This window comes from Python bivittatus, unplaced genomic scaffold (genome assembly GCF_059951505.1).
Source record: "Python bivittatus isolate LINGU-HERP-01145 unplaced genomic scaffold, Pbiv_v1 ctg000480_np1212, whole genome shotgun sequence".
Lineage (NCBI taxonomy): Eukaryota > Metazoa > Chordata > Lepidosauria > Squamata > Pythonidae > Python > Python bivittatus.
In genome coordinates this window covers 20778469-20797791 of record NW_028277075.1, presented here as the reverse complement: position 1 = coordinate 20797791, position 19323 = coordinate 20778469, and the positions used below count along the sequence as shown (strand labels likewise).

Below are 19323 nucleotides of genomic sequence, written 5' to 3'. Positions count from 1 at the left end.
AGCCGCCTCTACCTGTCGCCACCGGGTGCGAGCAAGAGAGGGCGGAGGCGAGCTCGAGTTTCAAAAACCGCAACCCTAGGAGGGCTTGGGAACCACAGGAGTCTTCCGCCCTCCCCGCGCCGCTCTGTCCCACCCTCTCGGTTTCCAGTACAAGAAAGCTGAAGCGTTTTCCCTTGACTCTGGCCAACGAGACACAACGGCAGAGCGCCCCCTGCTGGTACAGGGACCAGAGTCACGGGCGAACGCTTCGGACTGAATATACGCAAACGCGCTCTCCCCCTCCCCGCCAAACTATCTGGGAGATTTCCTGCCTTGGCTGTTGCTCGAGAGAAAGCAAGCAAGCGGCCTGCCTATCTGGCCAGCCGGGCGCTGAGCTTTCCCATCGGCACCGAAGGATTACAATGCAGGACAAATCCTTCCAAATCTCAGGATTACGTTGCCTAACTGCGTCCCCCAACATCCCCTGCCAGGGCTAATGCATGGGGTCAAATGCATGGGGGGGGGGGGGCAGGTTAGAGGATCTTTTTTAAAGGCGCCTGTCTGAAGGGGTGGGTGGGTCAGATAATGAAATAAAGACTCGCAAATAAAAACAGCGAGACCCTTCATTCAATTTTTCCCAATGTCTTTGAGAAACGTCACTTTTCCTCGGAGTTAAAGGGTGACCAGCCTGCTCCTAGTTACCTGCTCCTGGTCCACGTTAAACAAGCGCAAGGTGGGAAACGCGCCGTCCTTCCAAAGCTGCGCGTAGGCACTCGCTTCTCTGGTCGGAACCGAGGAAGCCGCCTTCTTTTTCCGAAAGGGGTTTTCGAAGAGGTCGCCTCTGGAATAAATGCTATGCATTTATTTTAAGGGCCCCGTGTTTTATATCATTTTATATTGCTACTAGGAAATGCGATAAAATCTGAGGGTGACCGTGAAACATACCAGCGTGAGTCTGGCTCTCCATTTATTTAGTATATGTTGGATATCCGTTAGCGGTGTGATCTTATTATAAGCAGCTGCTTGGAAGCCCCATTAAGACCTCCCCCAGCCCAGCACAAAATAAACATCGAAAGGAGGAAAGCTGCTGCATTCCTAAACACGCGAGCTAGGAAGAAAGCAGTTGTCTCAGCTTCTCAAGGAACATACTGAGGACCGCACTAAACGCAGAATGAAGTAATTCTGAACAATGTCCGACGGGGTCGGTGTTCAAACCGGCTGATCCGGCAGCCAAAGGGAGTCTCGGTTAAGCGCGGGGGCATCTCATCGTGGTACTCATGTCCCCACTACTTGCCACAAATCTAGGGTGCTAGGGTCTTCCCGATTAGATCTGCCAAATAGCAGCGCTGGTGCTCCTTCGGGGCTGAAAGCCTGTCTCTCCGCCCGCCCTCGAAGCCCACTTGCTCCAGAGAGCCCTTCGAATAGACCTGAGTCGAATAAATGGAATTCACAATTAAAGAACCTAGTGCTGATGAAGTTTCAGGGGACGGGGGCAAATCCTCAGAGATCCTGGGACTTCAGATTTAAGAGCACAGCGGGCCAAACCCTTGGTCTTTCCGAGGCACCTAAAGGAGATGACCTGCGAACTGGGATCAAGTCGAATCCTAAAGCGCATCAGCCGCTTTCTTGTTCCTGCAGTGCTCGAGAATTTCCATCTCTGCGGGCTTATAGATTGAGGATCTCTGGGTGGCTCTGAGCGGCAGATGGGTCTCCTTAAATGCCTATTTCAAAGGGGATGCCGCTCAGTTGCCCCCTTTCTGGAGATGCTGCAGCTAAAAGGGAGAGGTGGCGGGCTTGACTAGCTCGCTTTGGAAGGCAAGGGAAGGCAAGCAAAACAGTTTTAACTGCACAAATAAAAGCATAAATCACCTGCCTTTAAAGAGATACTCGGGCCACTGAATAAACTCAGGTACAGTTAAATATTTATAGTTTAAAGAGTTATTTTGTCTGCTTTAGGAGCAGAACCGGCAAGTTTAATAGGTTTCAGGGTATAAAAGCGAAAGACAGACACAACAAAGCAAAGCAAAGGAGGTGATCTTCCTTTCTTCTTTTTTGGTGGCGGTGAAACAGGACAAAAAGCGTCGGGTTTTATTTATTTATTTTTATGAAGTGTAGATGGGAGGAGCGGAGGAATTTATTCCAGCGGCAAAGAGAATTTCTCCCCCTTGAAACAAAGGCATCATTTCCATTGCAAATCCCCCTCCCGCCAGAGAGAGCGGGGGAGGGAGAGCAAACAACAATATTTATGAGAAAGGCGCTCATAAAATTAATGTACCTTACTTTTTAAAAAATCAAACGCTCCCTGCCTTGTGCCACTGCTCGTCTTAACTATAATAATAATAAAAAAGTAGGCTTCGTGACAGTCTTGTCAACATCTTAAGTAAATTATCCCAGCGATGGTCTTTAGAGGAGAAGCTCCCTTCCTTCCTAAGACACCTCCTGGTATTAATCTTAGGCCAGTTGAAGATTATGAGGGAAAGAGGCGGGCGGGTGCGAGTGTGTGGGGAGGGGAAATACCAACCGCCTTCATTTCTCCCTGTGCTTGGCTTTTCCTGTGCGCGCGGGCCCAGTGGAAAGGGCAGCGCGCGAGCAGGGCGGAAGGCCAAGGGGGTCCCCGCCGAGCTCAGCTATCTGGCCAGAGTCCTCGGCGGGGCGGCGAGCTGCGCGGGGGTGACGGCCCCTTTCGGGCAAGAGGGGGAGAACTGGGGGCAGGAGAAGGCGAACGGGGGCTTCGGCTGCAGGCAGAAACCGGGAGGACCCGAGGTGAAAACGGCCCGAATTGGCGTTGGTAAAGGGACTCCTTGTCTTTTGCGACTCCCGCTTGCATCAAACTAATTTATTTGGCACACCTTTTCACTTTTAAAAAAGACACACCACGCTCTTGAGTGTAGTTGTGCAATAAACAAAAGCATAGAATCAATACGGTTCGTATTGTCGGGATAGGAACATCTCACAAAATAAAGTACGTCGGGGAATTCTTATTAGAATATCTCTTGTTTTGCTTCCTAAAAAAAAAAAAAACCCACGGTAGCTTTCCTTATTTAATTTAATTTAAAATAGCCGGAAAGTAAACTATTATTTCAGCTAGATATTCCAAGCACTTCCGTCCACTTGGCTTTTGCACCGTCAACGGGATCTAGAATTCGGTGAAAATGTTGTAATTGAATCACAGTCCTAAGCATGTTAACTGGAGAGTCAGTCTTACTGAGGTTAGCCAGATTTACTTCCGAGTAAACATGTGGGCTGAAATAAATCCGTGTATGTCAGAAGGCCGTGTCCCCGGAAGGAAGCCTTCTTCCAAGCGGGCTTGTGTCTCCGGGAAGCGCGGCCGCCTCTGATCGAGAAGTCGGCCAACTCCTGGGATCCGGGACGGAGCCGAGAAGGGCGGGGGGCGTTGTTGAAGGACAGTCCCCGCTTTGGAGTTGACGCCTAGCGGTGATAAAAGACGCGGAGGGCGACTTCCTGGAACCGGCGCCGATCCCCAGGCGGGATCCGGCAGACTCGCGGAAGGAGGAGCCAGCACGGAAAACAAAGCCCCGCGGCCAGGTAAGGGCGGCGCAGGCGGATCTCGCAGTCGGCCGGTCCGTCTCTCCCCCCCACGCCTTGCCCTCAAGATGACCTCAGCCGGGAGTGAGTGGAGGGCGAGTTGGCCTGGAAAGCTCCGCCAGCTGGAACTAGGCCATCTCTCTCACGAGAGGAGAAGACCACCTCACCTTTCGGAGCAGGCAGGTTACGCTCGCACCTAGCGAGAACCATCGGCAGGGGTCTCCGAGCCTTGCAGGTGCCTCCTGGGGCAGTTCGAGGGAGGCGGAGAGCCTCTGCAGAGGCACTCCCAGCCCTTGGGCCCGAGGGCCGTGCTCAGCACCTAAGGTCGCACCTCCCTCGTTCTCACGAAGCTGTGGCGAATGATCACCCCCTCCCCTTCTTTGGATAGTAATTGAGCGTGGTGCTCCTACAAGCACAAGCGCCAAGGTCCCCGGAAGCAACCTCTATTCTCAAAGTCTGGGAAGCCTACTCTGCACAACCTCAGAGACACTGTTTTACAAGCATTCACACATGTCCCGCAGCTGTGGTGACTTTGGAGGGATAGAAAAGCGCAGCTGATTTGGAATCAGCTCTCTGAGCCGGAGCAGAAACGCAGTGAGGGTCTGAATCCACTGATAGACCAGAAGCAGCGCCAGGCGGGTGGCACCCAGAGCGCCCATGTCGCATATATTTTGCCTTGTGTACTGTACCAGAAGGGGAGCCTAGTTGATGAGCTCATCTTTCTACCTGTGCCACACGAAGCTGTTGATATTCACACCTTTTCCCATACGCAGAAAAGTTCTGCCGGCTCAAATAAAGGGCGCCGGGCAACTCCCATTCATTTAAATGGGATGCTGTGTGTCCGGTGTGCGTGGGTATGCACGCTAGTGCGCGCGTTCAGCTATCGCTTCCAAAACAACTTTCCAAAACTCACAAACGGGTTTTCTTGAATGCTGGGCTTGATTTTTCCGATCCTTAGGCAAATCTGGAGAATTTGATGATAATCCAATTTAATCCCATTGGAAACCCTCAAACAGTCGTTTAAAACCAAAGGCTTGATGATCGCTGTTACCTCGATAAGTTGGCTTTAAAAACTAATAGCTTCGGCTTAACTACTTTATTGAGTAGGCTGGACGTGGCGCGAGTTCCCTTTTGCGCTAGCGATTTTGCCTTAACGTCCGGGCCGAAAGCAAAGCGAGCAAATGAGCGAAAAAGCGGAAGGCAAAGCCAAGTGACGCTGATATACGTAAGGCTCGTTGCGTTCAGGGGATCTAACCGCTCGGTTTTATTATCTACTCTGAAGTAAGCCTCAGAGAATTGAAAGAGGCTGACTCCTAGGTAGGAGTGTGTAGCATTGCAGCCTGCGCAGGATCGGGCTCAGCAGTAGCGCGCATCCCCAGAAACCAAGTAGTTGACCTGCGCTTTCATTCCAGGCGCCGCCGGCCCAAAGCAAGGAAGAAATCACTCTCCCGCCCGCCTCGCCGCGTTGCGAGAGAGCAGACAGGCAGACCCGCACCTCAGGGAAGCGTTGGCGGGAACCTCTTTTTACGGGCCAAAGGAACGGGCAAACACCTGACGTCAGAAAGCCACGTTCCTCTCTGGCCAAGCTGCTTTTAGTGAAGGGACAGCTGACATGCTCAGAAGCCTCTTCATCGCCTTCCTTTGCCTGGCAATGTTTAGGTTTTCTGAGCAGAAAAAGGGAGGGATTTTTATTAACGTTGTCGTTCCCTCACCCCGCGGCCAATCCTGAGCTCCCTTAGGAGATCGCGCTCGCCTCCCTCAAAGGAAAACAAACAATACACGCAGGGGAAGAAAGGGTTAAAAGGGCTCCTTTTCCCACAAGATGTTGTGGGGGATGACAGGCGAGGTCAGATGCCACCTTGCTAAAAGCCCTGTTGCATGAACAGGGGTTGCGCAGCGTCTGCCTGAGGGGCTGCAGCGGAGAAAGAAACACTCGGCTTTTGTTCAAGTAGTAGTGCCAGTGAAGCTTGGGAGTGCGAAGCCTCCCACCCACTTTTGAGCGGGAAGTCGGATGGTCCCTGAAATCTCTCCCTTCTCTGGCAAGCGGTGCGTGTGCAATAGATGAGCCAGACTGGGCGCCGAGAAAGAGGGTCCGCACTCGTGGCAACGTTAGCGTGCTTTCATCCTCTGCAGAGCAATCGAGGAGATCCAGGGCCAGGCGCCTGGCCTATTCCTTCCCGCTGGCACAGAGCAAAGGGTTGACCCCGGCACGAGTTTCGCTGGGGGTCCTCGGTTCGGAGCAGCGCCTCCTTCCTTGAGCCCTCTCTGCTACAAATCTACCCTCCTGGCCTTGCTGTGGGGGGACTGTGCTTTATTTCGAGCACCTGACTGGAGCAAGACAATGAAGCAACCTTTCTATTATGGTACAAAGTAGCAAAAAGTGCAATCAAAAGCCAAGGAAGGAGCTTTGGGGTGTCAGGTTAGAAGGTTCTGCATACCAACCCTGTGAGCTGAGGCGCCCTGGAGCGCTAACCAAATTAACAAGGTGGCAATTAGAGATAATGGCAAGGCAGAAAACCCACATCCTTGTAGCTGCTGGAGTACTGAACGTAAATCAAATGGAAACATGCCATGACCTCAGGAACGTTTGCTAGGGTGTCAGAAGCGCCTGCACACAAAATATGAATGAGGTTCTCATGGGAAACTTGAAACACCTGGGGAGCTGTTTCTCATTCTGGGTTTAGAGAGAAGAAGCCCTGGCCAAGCCAGTATGACCGCCCACAAGGTTGAGCCTAGCCTAGAGATGAGAAGCAAAGCTATTTGCGTATGGTTGGCCTAGTAATGGATTTGTTTTGTTTGTTTGTTTTGGTGCCTTCAAGAAAGTGTTTGACCCCTGGTGACTGCCTGGACAAGTCCCTGCAGTTTTCTTGGCATGGAGGGTTTTGCCATTGCATCTTTCCTAGGGTTGAGAGAAAGTGACTGGCCCAAGATCACCCAGCTGGCTTTATGCCTAAAGTGGGACTAGAACTCACAGCCTCCCAGTTTCTAGTCTGGTGCCTTAACCACTACATCGAACTGGCTCTTTTGGATTTGTACCCAGGTTCAAAGCCCATCTGGGTCACAAACACACTTAGTTCCAATGAGATCAATGGGATTTATTCTCAACCAAATAAGTGGAAGTGGGGCTACTTCTTATTCCGATTTGGGTGAGGTATATGGAACTCCAATTTGGAAGTAAGGGCTGCAACAATCAGGAAGGCGGCTAGATATCAACAACAAGGTGGGATTCTCTCCCCCCCCCCCCCCATCTTATTGCTGCCATCTAGACTTTTGCAGGCAAGATAGCACTTGGCATTCTGCATCACTTCTGCACCTGTAAAATAGGGATATTGGAAACTGTATCCAGCACTCTGGATGACCTGAAGAGTGACTGAGGAGAGTAGGATTTTGTGGCATATAAAGTAAGGCTACCAGATCTGACCTGCAGAATTCCAGACACCCCTTAGATGGTTTTCTGTACTATTTATCTGCCATCTAGTGGCTGTTTGGACTTTTGCCACCCAGAGCTTCTAGACCTAATAGAAATGCAAAGATGGTTATTTTCAGAGCTTCCCTGTGGGGCAGTGTTCTGTGTTAACCTGAAGGGGGAAGGAATATAAACTTTGCAAGGAAAAGCCAGCTATACTGTAACTCTTGGACACCTACCTTATGCTGCCTTGCTTTTCCTCCTTTTCAGTTAGAGTCAGATGAGGAACTGCTCTACAACACTTGAAGATAAGCTTTTTCCAGCCTGACTTGAGTTTAAATCTTGCTCATCTTGACTGTCTCTCATAGATTGTCGTTTTATGATCATAACTGCTGTTTAGGTTTTAATTTTCAAGTGAATATGTATAAAAAAGCAATCAACAACTTAAATAAAGCAAAATAAAAATAGGTAAACCAGGGGGCAAGGTTGCTGCTCCTTTAATCAAGCCAATCATTTTGGTCTCTGCATACTGCATCTGGGATTCTAAGACCCCAGATGAGATGCTAAGGTCCCATTTCCTGCATTCTCTTTAGTCCAGGATTCCTCAACCTTGGCAACTTTAAGACGGGTGGACTTCAACTCCCAGAATTCCCCAGCCAGCAAGGCTGGCTGGGGAATTCTGGGAGTTGAAGTCCACCCGTCTTAAAGTTGCCAAGGTTGAGGAACCCTGCTTTAGTCCACTTTATGTAGAAGCAACCTCCTGTGACTCTGATGGAAAGTATAACCCAGGCACTCTGTGGGTGGAGCTCCTTTTAACCCAAATATCTGAAGGTTGCCATAGGGTTTAAATTTTGGATCATTGACCAGCTAATCTGTCTGTTGATTGTTTCATAGTAACCTTTAATTAACTAAAATAGTTTCTATTAGTGAGAGGTTATACCTTAAGCATTTATCAGCAAGTTTCCATTACCTTGGCAGTGCTGCCAGAGTCACACTAAGAAAGTGAATTTAGCATCAATCTAGATGGTTTCATTTCTCACATAAGATTTTGCCCAGTACATTTTGATGCCTGTTCCCATTTTCCTCTGATATATTAAAACAAACATAACATAAAATAATAAATAATACATCTCATAATGGGCAACATGCTGTTTTTTTACCAGTTCCCCAAATTTGCTACTTGAGATGGCCTCATTCTTTTTTAATGAGAGGACTGTAATCAGTCACAGGGGGAGACACAGAGTATAATAGATTACTCTTTCAGGGAAAAAGTGGGTTAGAGGTATGGACCCAAATCCTTTCTTGGTGCTTTCACACCTTAAAAGGTGAGAGCAGAGTCCTCTGGCTTTCCTTCTGGTCAAATATCCAACTTGTCTTAAAGATGAGTAGTGTGTCAAGGGTGCCATTTCAGCTGATGCCTGAACTGTGTAATCTTCCACAGAACCATCTACCTTACAAAACTCTGATTCAGCTCATACACTTTTTACAGTAAGTGTTTTACACCCAGGGCTAGAACATTTACTTGGAAGTAAACCTACTGGAGTCAGTTTGATTTATTTCTATAAAGATAGCCTGGCATGTAAAGTCCTTCAACTAGTCTTCATTTACCTTCAGTATACATATACTGTATAGTGTATATACAGTATATGTATACTGTATATACATATACTGTATATATAGTGAGATGTACTTCCTTGTCAGTATGCTTCCTTGGCAGCTGATGGCTTGCATATTTTGTAGTTGCTATTAATCAGAGCCTAAGGTTTCAATTACCGGTATGATGTGTGTGTGTGTGTCTGTGTGTGTGCGTATAAAAGGAAGATAAAAACCAATAGTAATACAAAGTAAGAAAGAGAAAAGAAAACGAAAGAAATCAAAGAGAAAGCTAAAAGTTCAAGAAAGGAAAACAAATAAAAGAAATAGAAGAGAAAGAGAAAAGATACAAAAAAGTGGCTTCTGAATTTTACAGCAATTATAAGTACAATTATAAATTTACCTCTTACTCTAAGGTTATAACATGACTATTCTTTCTATAATCTATCCTGTCTAATCATCAAAACTATAAATCATAAGTTTATTTTTTTCTGTTTTATGCAAAAAGTCCATAAGGCAGGGGTTCCCAACCTGGGGTGACTGCACCCCCAGGGGGTGTGAGATGGAATTTCAGGGCGTGCGACAATTTGATGCACTGAGTTAAAAGCTTATTTTTTTCAGTTCAATTTGTTCAACCACACTGGAAATTAGACTTCTTCATCTTCAAATGTGATATTACTTTTGTAGGGGGTACAAACATTAATCAAACATTTTCTAGGGGTATGGGGCATAGAAAAGGTTGGGAACCACTGCCATAAGGGGTTTCCAGTCAACAATAAACATATATATTGTCTTTTCTCTGATCAAAGAAGTCAATTTGCTCAAGGTATGATTTTCTTAAAGATGCATCATATTATTTTGAGAAAGGGAAGCTTAGTCCCTTGTGGTTCCCTTTTCTAGTAATACTAAAACAGTTGGCCAGATGATATTTAACTTAAATCCATTTACAAAATCAATTAGTAAGGTGTTTTACCAAGAACAAGTGGACAGAATCCCTGACCGTAGGAATTTACAATTTCAAATTCAATATAGGGGAAATTACAGCACAGGCAAAGGGAACTAAAGGTAGGGATTGGAGTTGCAGTTTTTGCACAGAACCCAACATTTCTGTAGGTGACAGAACGGGGTAGTCTTCATGTTGACATTTAATCTCATAGGCAACTTTGTTCTCAGATTTAGTGTTAGAGATATACAGAAAGGTGGTCCTGGGGGCTTTCAATAGATATGTTAAGAGCAGATTAGAATTTGCCACCACCATGACAACTGTGGTCTGTCCTCATATGTCATTGGGCTATCATGCATGTGTATTCTAAATGAATTTTTCTCTAGAGAGATTTTATATTTATTCCCTTATTGTAGCCAGACTTGTTGTACTTAACTTTTCCCACACTGAGTGAGGGGGCTTGAATTAACTCTTAAAGGCCCTAAGAGATTTTTTGGCTGGAGACAGAAAGCTCTAGTTGCTTTCTGGAATGGAGGGATAATTTGTTGACTGACATGAGATCTCCCAAGTAACTCTCATGCTAAGCATAGCCAGTATGGCTTTTTGGTATTTACTTGACATGGGGGAGTAAAGTTGGAGGACTGAACACAATTGATTGTTATCAGGCTTTCTCTATGGCAGTAACCAAGGAAAATAAATAATTATTTTCCTACAAAAGAGACTTCTTGTAGTCTGGCCAAAAAGACACGTAGTAAAATACTTAATGATATATTCACAAGATACTTTGAGAGTAAATTCACTCACTCACATTCATCATGACTTGTACTTTGAAATTAATGTGCTATTATCAGTAAAATTGTGCAGAGCATCTTTTGGTCCAGTTTTGATGAATGATATTCAGTTGTTGAAGAGTCAAGACATGAACAAGGTGCATAGCAGAGTTTGGCCAATCATTTCTATACTTAACCATAGTCCTTCATGACTTATTAAATCTAATAAGGAATGTCCAGCTAATAAGGAATGTCACTGTCTGAGAGGGGGAATGGCTCCAGCTTCTATAAAAAGAATAATCATCTAATTACTTCTGAAGAAACTTAGCCTAGACCTGGAAGATATCAGTAAATAAAGACTGGTGGCAGATATGTTCTTTTTGGATAAGTTGCCTGAGAGAAGTGACTATCCAATTTAAGTCATTCTTATATGAACATGGTTTCGTAGATTCATTTCAGCAGGACTTGAAATGGACTTCATTCTGACGAGAAATAAGATAGGTTGATGGATGGGTCATCCACCTGGCTGAATATTCAATTCATGCCAAAGGCTACTCCAGTGGATCTAGTTTGAAATCTAGAGGTGCATATTGACCCCACAGTGTCACAAAAGGCTCTGCATTTCAAACATATTTTTGGCTGATAGATCTGTTGCAACCACATTAGGGCTTTGTAGTACTTCAGATTTAAAGGCAAACATATGCTTTGTAGCATGTTTGGATGCATGTGTATCACCTGCCTGCAATTCTTTAAATAAAATGTGTCTTTTCCTGGGATTCTGCTGCTGAAGGTAGAAAGATGCAGTTGCTTTACGGAATTGCATGCAAGTGCTACGTGCTTGCCCTGTATCGTCCAAAGTGCCTTTTCACCCTCTGCACTGAAACACTGAACAGTCCTAAACCATACCGGAAGGAAATTCCTAGAGACTGGCCCAAGTCCATTCCATAAATTCCATGGCTAAGTGGACAGGTGAGACTAGCTCTTTCTGGATCAATTTTCATGCTACTATATGCCCATTTTTCTATATTTCCCACCCCCTGCAAATATCAGCAAGATAAGAAAGTCAGTAATGTTTGAAAACCATTAAAATTCTGAGATTGTGCAAACTCTGCAGTATATCATGATAAAAAGATAAGAAATAAGCAGTTCTGAGAAATTACAGATGCAGCAGATACATACAACAGGCCTAAAATATATTGATTATAGTCTTTTCTCACCATACAAATGTACCCAAAGTCATTAATGAATGCTGTTGTATTGATATTCACATAGTAATAACATATATCATTATTAAATTCTACATATTTATATTGTCTCAAATTTTGAATTTTTAAAAAGGGAAATAGAAACTGACACAATTTTGTACCGATGGATCTTTCCCCCGGGGGGGGGGGGGAGACAAATGCCAGTAATAATATTTCACAATAAAGCATTCTTTACCCTAAAAAGTTAAATTAACTCGTGTTTGATGGGAAAAGGTTTTCCTACTTTACTCTTACATTCTGATTTTACATTTACAGGTCTGTATCTTCTATATAACACTTTTTAAAATCAGCTTAAGAATGACTTAAAAGTGGTGTGTTAATAAGGGATTTGAAGTGGCAATACAAGTATGTGACTTTGAATAATCCCCCTATTTTTTTTTTAAATGGACAATTACCATATGTTATTCACTCTCCATTTTTTTTTTTTACTTACATAGCCATTTGGTTTTTTCTTTTGAAATGCTGTAAAATGATATCTCCTTTGAACCAAATATCTTACATAATTTCTGCTTGACTGTGGGATGAAGATTGTAGACTATACCCTTTTTAAAATTTAAACAACTGCCCAGCTGGAACATTTCTTCTGAAATGTGGAAAGGAGAAACTTTGACAATGCAAAATAGCATTTCTAACAATATATTGGATATGAACCATGCTTTTAAAATACAAATGGAAGTTTCTCTCTCAGATGTATTTTTTCCCTGAATCAGGTCTTTTTGTTTGTTTGAATAAATTCAGAAAATAATGTACTAATGTAACTTAAATATAATATAATGTTATTTATAAATAACTTGTTCCTAGTTGGAGGCCAAGCATGGTGCAGGTCCTTTGGAAGTGCCTCAGGAGCAGACTTGCCTAGTTACCTGGGAACAGTTTGAAGCTGTTGGGCCTGAGGAAGTGGACAGAGTCCTTGGGTTTGTAAATGCAACCACCCGTGTGTTAGATCCATGCCTCTCAAGGCCACCTGGGAGGTGACATGTGGGTGGGTTCAAGTGATGGCTAATTCATCCTTGAGGGAGGGGGTGTTCCTGGCTTCTTTTAAAGAGGCGCTGGTTCACCATCTCCTCAAGAAGCTGTCACTCAACCCCATCATTCTGGACAATTTTCGTCCAGTCTCCTTCTTGGGGAAGGTGGTAGAGAAGGTGGTAGCACTGCTGATCCAGAGGGTCCTGGATGAAACGGATTACCTGGACCCCTTATAGTCGGGTTCCAGACCTGGATATGGGATAGAAATGGCATTGGTCACAGTTTTAGATCTCTGGCAGGACCAGGATGGGGGTAATGCATCTATCCTGGGTCTTCTTGACCTCTCGGCAGCTTTCAGTACCATCAACTGTGGTATCCTTTTGGGTCGGCAGAGGGAGTTGAGGGTGGGGGACACAGTTTTGTGCTGGTTCACCTCCTTCCTCCAAGGCTGGTCCCAATCGGTGTTGATAGGGAGTGAGAGGTCCAGCCTGCGACCCCTGCTTTGTGAAGTGGTACAAGGCTTGGGGCTCCCTCCACTCCTTTTTAACATCTATGTGAAGTTTCTGGGTGAGATCATCTGTCACCACAGGATGAGGTATCATCAGTATGTGTATGATACTCAGTTATACATCTCTATCCTATGTGAATTAAGTGATGCTGTGGATGTCCTCTTGGTCGCTCATGCCCTGATCATCTCCCATATGGACTATTGCATCACGTTCTACATGGGGCTACCCTTGAAAAATATCTGGAAGCTGCAGCTGGTGCAGAATGCAACAGTGTGGGCAGTTACAGGCACCTCTAGAACTGCACATGTAACACCTCTGCTGCATGAGCTGCATTGGGTGCCAGTTTACTTCTGGGTACAATTCAAGGTGTTGGTTATGACCTTTAAAGCCCTTCATGGCATTGGCCCAGGTTACCTGAGGAACTGTCTCATCCCAGTTACATTGGCCCATCCCACCTGGTCCAGCAGGAAAGACATGTTACAGACACTGTTGGCTAAAGAATTTCAACTGGCCTTTTGGAGGAAAGCCTTTTCTGCCGTCACCCCTGCCCTGTGGAATATCTTGCCCCCTGAGGTGAGATTGACCCCCACTCTTCTGGCCTTCCAGAAGAGTGTTAAGACCTGGCTCTGCTAACTAGCCTGGGGATCCAGTGGGGGCTCACAGTATTGGGCATGGCTGGCTTGAAGATGTTCTCTCTGTCTCTTAACTTTGTATATTTTCGTAAGTTTTTTTACTGTTTTTATGGTTTTTATTTGTGAGCTGCCTAGAGTCACTTGTATAGTGAGATGGGTGGCATATACATTTGATAAATAAATAAATAAATTGATTGATTGATTGATTGCAAGATTCTGTCAACTTTTTATCTAGTCTACAATATTGGCACTCTTCTTTCAAAATTCAGTCAGCTAAGGCCCATCAAACCTGCTGCACTGTTTTAAAATCTTTGAAGTTAATTCAATAAGATTCTGTCCCTCTTGCCTAAGTGTGGCTTTGATATATTACCTTCTTCAATTTTCATCTCAACCTCTTTGACTGAATTGCCTGATCTCTTATCTTCTCCTTTGTCTAATAGACGTATTCCTCAACATACTGTCTTCTCTAACAACTATCTTGTCCCACACTGCCATCTGTAGAATTGTGTCTCCATAGCCACCATACTGTTGCTTTCAGATTAATACATACACCATCATTTGTTTTCTGCTTGGTCTGTGGTTTCTAGATAATTGATACAGTGGTTTTCTGAGACCATATTACACTTTGCTGTTCCTACCCGCTCCTTTTAGACTTTGAATCTTCTGTCCCCACATCCTTTTTCCTCTTGACTCTCAATGAAGAATCTGCTTATTTAATTTCTACCCTATGCTATCTATTTCAGGATTAGACTGAAAATACATCTTGGTGTCCTGGTGGTTCTTAAAATGATTTGCTGGTAAGTGGCAAGAATTTCTGACTACTAATTAATGAACAAAAGCAACAATAATACCTCTACCTGCTGTGAATTATTTTGCTGAAATGAAAACAAAAATGATGTGGGGGAAGGAATGTAACCAGAAATGGATATTTGCATGGTAGATTTGTGATTTCTGATATCTGGTACTCAAAAGAAATCCATGTTCTCAGAATTCTTGAACCAGCTGGATCTTTGGATTCTGTAAAAAAAAAAAAAAAAAAATACAGTAATCCCTTTAAACCTGAAATTTGCCTCTATTCTATTCTGCATCTTCACTCATGGTCTCATGCAGCTGAATCTCTGGAGGAGTTAGAGAGTGTTTGGCTGGATTCACCTCTTACCTGCTCATCTTTTTTGCAAGATAATACTACCAAATCCTGATCCACATAAATCCTGTATTTTCCTCATCTAAACCAGACAACCTTTTTGTTTCTCTTCCCTTGATTTGAACTCTTAGTTGTGAGCAAATTTTTTGCTGGACAAAGTAGGGACTCTTCTTGTATTATTATTTTATACTTTGTTGCAGGTCCTTATGAAATGTGAAAGTCAGGCAGTCACGTGAGTCAAAGTTGGTTATTATGGGAAGGAACATTGTTGATTGGTTGGGATAGACTCTTTATGACTGAGCCTACCAAGACTTTCAAATGTTATCCTGCTTCAATGATAAAATTTGTTTAGGTATTAGAGGACTTAAGAAGGTCCTCAAATTGTATCAGAAGAACATCTAAAAAAAAAACTCTTTGAGATTGCTTCTGTCCCATGGCCATAATCAAGTAATCAGTTCAAGATTTGCAGTCTGTGTATCTATGTAACTTGCAAGGATATAATTTGTTTTCTGAGTTATTCCACATTTTAATACAGCTCACTTTGGGGCCCAATACAGGGACAATATGTAAGCTTAGGCTGATCTATAACTCTTCTTTTCCTGCCTCCTTTGCTCGGCAAAGTTAAACTGAAGTATAACTAAAAGGAGGTCACAGGTGACTGACAAGTTCAAGCTAATTAGCTCAATTATTGAATATGTTCATTACCAAATTATGTTCAATCTGATTCTCCTGCTTCACCAGAAATCATCTGAAGGAGAATATTGAACGCAATTGAACAACTTAAGTTCATTTGAGTATGCCATTATTTACTTATACTAATATTTCTGTGATATATACACTCATTAATGGGTATACCCCTGCTGAATCTCCCTAGCAACATTTAGATAAGTTATTTCCAAAGCAAGTTTATTAGACATTTTATTGAGTAGATTTTTTAAAAAAAACTTGGTTTTCAAATCATGATTTTCTGAATGCGCTCTTTGTATATTTTATTTATATATAGGAGAAGGAGAAGAATAAAGTTTAGTAAGTATAGAAGATGTAATAATTCAATTCATGCAATACTTCCTCTTGTAAGATAGACAAACATTAATTTCCAGATAAAAAGACACAGAATAGTATCTGAATTTTCTTAAATATTTCTAGGCTAGCAATCCAAACAGTAGAGTCCAGAAATTTTATTTCTTTTATTTTTCTAATCTTTGTTGTTCTTGTTGAGTCTTTAAGTGCTATAACTGTGGATAGCTTCTCATATGTCAGTTGCTTTGCTTAAATCTGTTCACTCCTCCCCCACTCAATTTTGCTGCTGTTTTTCCTCCCTCTCTTCCTAGAATGGGCTGCTTAATCATCCTAACCAATTGGAGATCACATAAATAATATTATGGTTCCATTGTTCTACAGAACATAAGTTGCTGTGCCACACACACGAAAAGTCCTCTTAGATCAACTAAAGGATTCACCTTGTGCAAGCCTCTGTTTCAAATGATGAGTGACTTCATTTGGTTTCCATTGACATTTTGACTTAATATATCACCTAAAATAAATCTACAACATTGTTAAGAATGTCTAGTTTCTCCTTAATTTTGTTTTCCACTGTGTGTTTTGCTTAAAGGAAGGAGACATATCCAGCTTCCATGTTCAAAACTTTGACCTCTTTGATATGGAATCTTCAACCTTGGTTGAGACAAAAAGGAATAGATTCTGACAGGATTAGGATCTGTAGATCCAAAGTTATCTCAGTTTACAGATATATCTAGGTACGACCCAAGTGAGTGAAGTTCTTTCCCTTTGGATACCATAAGAGGGAAATCAGTCTAAAGCAAGCAAAGAAACCTAGAGAAAGGAACAGAAGAAAATCCTACACCATATTTCCTTCTGCCTTATTGATACCTGAAAGGATTTATTTATAAAACTACAGTCATATGCAAGACTGAATTCCTAACTACAGTCAAACATGTTCATGTATACAGTTTCCTTATTTTTATTTATATCACTGGTACATGTAGGTCAGTACTGTCAGGTCCCAACCAAGCTTATTTAAATATGGTTAATATTGGGTTGCAAGGAAAAAGTTAACTTTTCTGTTTTAGTTTAAACTTCCCTCAACAAGTTGTTGCTTTCCAGCTGCATATTAATATGTGCAGTTTCAATGGATTACTAAGCACCTACTTTCAGAAATCAATAGTGTATGTTCAATAATGTTACCATGTGTCATATGTGCTATTTATCCTAAGCCAGCAACTGAAAATAAATTACTTTAATAAACAATAACAACATAAATATTAATTGCTTCTTTGATCAAAATGAAATTGGTAATGTAAGTGTTCAGTTGTTGCTAAGTGTAATCCTGAAAGACCCAGCTTTCCTAGCCAGTGATGAAGGAGATTGACAGTGGTAGTTCAGAGGCTCCCACTCCTGATCTAGAAAATATGTCCTAGGTATAGACACAAGCCATCTAGAATGTTTATAGGGATTTAAAAGACCATTTTTTTGTGGATTGACTAGTGATACTCAAGCATATTCCTACTAACGTAAACTGTCAGATTTGGTTTGCTTTTTTTTAAGATAAGACAGACATTTAACATTTATCATTCTGGACTAATATTATTTGATTATTCTACATTAATAGTCCACAGTTTACATCCCCCAAATTTATGTGTGTGCATGCGTGTGTGCCTTTGAGTCAGTATTGACTCCTGGTGACTGGACTAGTCCCTGCAGTTTTCTTGGCAAGATTTGGAAGTGGTTTGCCATTGCCTGCTTTTTAGGGCTGAGATAATATGACTGGCCCAAAATCATCTAACTGGCTTCATGCCTAAAGCAGGACTAGAACTCAGTCTTTCAGTTTTCAGCTTGGTATCTTTAACCACTACACCAAATTGGTCCTCCCCAAATATTTTATTTGCTGCTAAATATCTTATTGTATATCCATATAACACAGGGACAAGGTTGATCAAATGGAAGCATATGCAATAAGATTTCCTATTTGTGTTAACCAGATACCATAACATTCCTAAACAAAGGATAAAGCCACATACTTTTCTGAGTGAAATGCCAGATGTGGAAGTTGATTAGCCCAGTCCTGAGCTTGTGGGCTAAGCCACTGTATATTCCTGAATTGAGTTGGGTTCTTAGATTAGCCTGGGTTTGTAACAGTCTTATGTTACTATTGCTAGATTTCTCTTTTCTTACTGTCATGGATACAAAAAAGGCTGGTATCATAGAATATTTAATGTAAATTACTGTTGCTGCTGCTGTAAGAATCACAATATTTTGTAAAAGGAAATGTTGATCATAGATTGTTTATAGGTACATCACATTATATGTACACACTGTTGCATGTACTCAATGTTAAAAAGTTTTTTCTTCAATAGGAAGCTTCATAATATCGTCATGAAGATGCATGAATTCTTATCTCCCTTAAATATGTATTTTTCATATATATATCTTTTAGATATTTGGGACTCCCAAGGTTATTTCTCATGTCTAGATAAACATGTATAGGCTTTGTGTGAACTACTAACACATGTGATCTCCTTAGAAATGACACCATGAGTATTGAATAGTTGTTATATTCACAACAATGTTTTCCATACATATACATCATATTCACATTCATATATTGGGAAACATCTGTATGGCTTATTTAACTAGTATTCACTTAGAAATAAAGAGAATTTCTTCACTCCTCTTGCTTTTCCCCTTGAAATCTAATTCACATAACATTTTTTAAAATTAACCAAAATGATTTTTTTTTCAAACAAATTAGACAATCTTGAGAAGAGTTCAGGATGTATCCAGATAACACAATATCTTGCTTGTAGATCATATCTGCAGATTATGAATGAAGATAAAAGTCTCACACAATATTCCTTGGCACTTATGTATTTACATGTTAGATCTGCACCTGCACAGATTTCTGTGCTTTCAAAATAGGAAAAGAATAAGGGCACAATTTCCACAGTATGTGTAGAGTTTCATTGGCCTCTTTGATTGCATTCAATTTGATGTTGGGTTAAAGTTGTGTGTGTTATATTATCCCTGTACCCCCAAGAAGGTGTCAATGGATACTTCCCTCAATCCTCACCAGGTTTGCTGTCCCACTTGACTTTTAAATAACTTAAGTAAAAACATTATTTCCATCCAATACTGCAAAATAAGAACTAGACATTCCTAGAAAATGAAAATGGTAGATGCTCCCATTCAATACTTTCTTTTGGAAGTGTGTCCACAAAATAAAGGTAAAGGACAGGGGTTAGAAAACGTCCTGGAATGCTAGAGAGATTGATGGAAAATAACTTTATCCATCTGATTTCTGGTAAATAGGTATTTTGAGACTGAGCACACACCTCATGGCAGCCATTTGGTGAAAGCACCCATAAAATGTACCCAAAATCTCAAATCTGCCTACAGAAACAAATGATGTGGTGATCTTTGATATTTGACAAAATATCTATGAGGTCAGTACTGTATTCCTAAATTTCTGAAGTAATGCAAGCCAACTTTGCTTACAATGTATGGTGGGTATGGTCTTGTAACAATGCATGATGCAGCTCAGCTCACATAATGC

The 19323-nt window shown here is 42.4% G+C and overlaps 1 long non-coding RNA gene across 1 annotated transcript in view; it reads left to right on the top strand.

Annotated features, from left to right (window-relative positions):
- The first annotated feature begins 3226 nt into the window (after nt 1–3226).
- Nucleotides 3227–19323, top strand: part of LOC112541189 (uncharacterized) — a 116600-nt gene continuing 100503 nt past the window's right edge. Inside the window, exon 1 of the long non-coding RNA XR_015796990.1 lies at nt 3227–3525. This is a non-coding gene — a long non-coding RNA (uncharacterized LOC112541189). The remainder of the gene's footprint in view (nt 3526–19323) is intronic.